Raw genomic sequence first — 4,122 nt, 5'->3', positions numbered from 1 at the left:
AGTCAATTAAGTATATTTACAATGATGAATATTCAATTAAAAGTGTATAATTCATATATTAAATGTACATAAGTTAATAACAGTTATAAGGAACACCTAACCAAATTTTTAAATTTTTTTTCACATTGTTGAAAATCTCCATGAGCATAGTATAATAAGTATATACTAGATAGAAATATATGACAATTTACTCAAATTTTTGCTAACGTCAATTTCTGCTAACGTCCGCAATTTTACTCCTGTACATATTACTTATTTTTGTAGAAGAAAATAAGGAAGAATCGTAATTTTACGTTAGTTATATTCAATGAAATAATTCACTGCATAATTATCTCTTATTTTCTCCATTTTTTCCAAAAATTAAACTGATAAAAGGAACTCAATACGATATTACTATTGGAAATTTTATCGAAGTGATTTGCGAGTTTTAACTTTAATAGAAAAATATTTTCCCCGAACAAAACGGATATTTTCCTCAATTACACTTCAACGTTACAATTAGTTAACTAGTGAGCACAAAATCGGCAGCCCCCGTTGGAGTTTAATTAAATTTAATTGGATAAAGGAGATAACTTTTTTTCTAGTAGTTAATTAATTTAATTAATAACAAAAATAAGGATTTAAAAATAAAACGGCTAATTAGTACTGTAGATAAATATTTATTTTAACGTTCTTGCAACTATTAAGATTATATTTTTGGTATTGATTTGTAATACAGCATCTCACGATTTTTAGATATAAAACTGCAAAAATTGGTGAATATACAAATATTAAATATTATTACAGCAACTAATATATAAAATAACGAAAATATCATCATGTAGCTTGCTGCCAGCGGCAATTTTAAAATCGACAGGGTAACAAATAAAATCAGTTTTTTATCAATCAATATCAATCGATTGGTTCTAGAAAGAGAAGCAGCCAAACCAATATTATAAGATCATTTGATTTAAAATAAATTTTAAGTTTACGTTTAAGTTTACTAAATCCTCATTTTAGCATATAAAATGTTCTGCAGTCCATTAAAAGTAGGGCTGGGCAATTATCAAAAAATATAATCGATTATCGATTATATAAAATAATCGATCAATCCAAAATAATCGATAAATCGGAAATAATTGATCAATCGAAAATAATTAATTTTTGGATTATTCGAAAATCGGAAATAAAGCTTCAAAAGAACGATTGTGGTTTGATTCCTACAAAAAACAAGATAAAGAGCAAGTATACCACTAGGAACATACAGAAGACATTATGGTTTGATTCCCAATAAAAACAAACCAAATGATAACCTTCAGAAGATATTTGGAATGAAGATTCTGATATTGAATTATGTTGAAATAATTATTCAGAAAATAAATTTTTTAATCGTAAAATTGCTTATTATGTTATTTGATTATTTTAACGATTGTACGAAAAATAGTGTGTATGCCAAAGCCGCGAAACTTTTTAACGACCTCAAGATTATCTTGCCTCGGCCGCAAGCGGTCTCAGCGATAAATGTTCTTTCGGTACGTTAAAAAGGTATTTCGCGGCCTAAGCATACAAATAACTATTTCAGTCTTTTACTTTGTAATAAAGCCACTTAAAAACTCTCTTTTAAATTCAATTAAACTGTACCAAAACCATTATGCATTTTTGAGAATGAAAATAGGCCAGAAATATTGTATTTTATAAAATCAAATTCTCACAGGATGTTGTCCACAAGCTCCACCTTACACAACAATCTCTTTTGTATATTATTAATTAAAAGTGATAATGTATCACTAGCTCTTAATGGTCTTGTTTCAAAATAAACTCTTTAGTCTTAGATTTAGGCTTGCAACTAAAAGCAAAACAAAAAGTTATTATCTTGAAAGATGTTTATTATAAATTTGTAGGAATGTTAACAAACGTCTTATTCATAGTTAAAAAAACAAGCTGGTCAACATGATCTCCAGCTAGTGACGCTCTTAGGTCAGTTACTATTTGGCCTCCTTTGCTAAATACTCGCTCAGATGGAACACTGGAAGCTTGAATACAGAGAAACGTTTTTGCACATTGGGAAAGAAAATGAAATACATTTGCGTTATATTTCCACCATATCAGTGGATCTTCTTAAACATCAATGACTGGTATATTCATATATTGTTCGATTTCATTTTTAATTTTTACATTTAAACTCACAGCATTACCACTTTCAACAATTTTCATAGATTTAAAAATTGATGAAAGTCCGCTTTTCTTTTTTCCTGATGACGCAGATCTATTCTCAGAAACTGGAATTATTTCTAATTCGCTACTAAATTGTAATATCGTATTATATCTTCAATTATCTGCAGAACTAAAAAAGGATCCTTAAAACGTGGGTCCATGAAGAATGCAGTCTGCAATAGTTTATGAGTTTTCTCCTTGCTTTCAAATATCTGTTTTTAAGTGTGTTTAAAATTAATGAAGCTATTTCCCTTTTTAGTTCTACTATGTCTTCATCAATTTCACTTTCATCGTATTCATCTACCAATGTTTTACCTAATTCCAAAGAAGTAGGTGGAATGGTAGATCCCGTTACATAATTTTCTCCAGACAGAGTTTCTGAATTATTTTTAAATCTCTAACAGATTTCTAACTATGTGCAAAAATATTCTGAATTTTTTTCATTTTACCTATATTTTCGCTTACTTTTGCATTTTCAAAACATTTATTTACTGCATTATTAATTGCATGTCCAAAGCAACATATATGGGCTATACCCATATCCTTAATAGCTTTTAATACATTACTTCCGTAATCTGTAGTAAACGATGTATTTGCTTTTTGTTCAATACTCCACTCGTTTAAAATAAGATTTCTATTATTACATAAGTTTTCAGCAGTATGATCTTCATCCATTTCATAACAGCCCAAACAAACGCTTACTAACTGATCATTTTCGTCTACAAAACGGCATATAAGGGCGATATAGGACCTGTTTGCAATGGAAGTCCAGCAATCGTAATCGGTGGTACAAGATATAAATTTGGCTTGTTTTAAAATGGCTTCAATAACTGGGCGCGTTTCATTGTACAAATTAGGAATTAACTTTTGTAACAATGTGTTTCTGCTGGGTAATTTATAGCTTCCAATTAAAACTTATTCTTTGAAACCGTCTTTTTCTACTATATTATTTATAAGGCATCATTTCTGTACCTACGAAAAAAGCCAAAGGTATGTCGGTTTTGGTTGTCATCGTAAAGCTTTTTATGGACCCTTGTTTGGAAGTTGAAGGGACTTGTATTAATGGAGGTATCTGTGATGTAGAAGAAGTCGATTCTGTCGATACTACTCAGATTTCGTCTACATCAGTAGTTTGGATCACGATATTGCTTGGCGACAAAAGATCTTCCATTTCCTCTTTATAACTCGACATTCTAAAAACAAAAGCATTTATTAGTGATTTTATTTTATACCGATTTTTACCTGATTTATTATCCATAATTAGTTAGAGTAGCTCGTATATCAAATAATACAGCTATTTCGTTTATACGCAGAATTATTTGTTAGCTCCAATTTTGCCTTCTTATAAACATGGTTCAAACATCTCCTTTAATATTCTTTGTTTTTATGCTCAACAATTATTTTTTTATTTTCCCTCAGTTAGAAATAATTTATTGGCCGAAAAAATTAAACTTATCCCTTATTGTTGTTTCCCTTCTCCTGAGGGATTCTGCTCAACGCGGGCCGCTGGACACTATCTAACATCAAAAAAAATAATGATATTTTCCGATTAATCGATATTTTCCAATTAATCGATATTTTTCGATTATTTGATGATTTTCGATTAATCGATTAATCGATTACCGATTATTTTTAAAAATATATATCGATTAATCGATCACTCGATTACTACCCACCTCTAGTAAAGACTACAAGGTGTGTTCTTACCGAAGACCAATTTACGACCTCTACTGCGCAGTCCCACTTTCCGCCATATTGGCTGTCACCAGCTGACTGATTTATATTTATTTACATTTTCAGTGTATGGAGTAGTTATTGAAATTAAAATGCCTGCTTGTTCTGTACCTTCATGCACAAATAACAATACGAATTGTAGAGGTAAAGATATTAGTTTCCATAGATTTCCTACAAAAGATATTAAATTACGAA

The sequence above is a fragment of the Diorhabda carinulata genome, chromosome 1, assembly GCF_026250575.1.
Source record: "Diorhabda carinulata isolate Delta chromosome 1, icDioCari1.1, whole genome shotgun sequence".
Classification (NCBI taxonomy): domain Eukaryota; kingdom Metazoa; phylum Arthropoda; class Insecta; order Coleoptera; family Chrysomelidae; genus Diorhabda; species Diorhabda carinulata.
Note: the sequence above shows the minus strand (reverse complement) of the source record.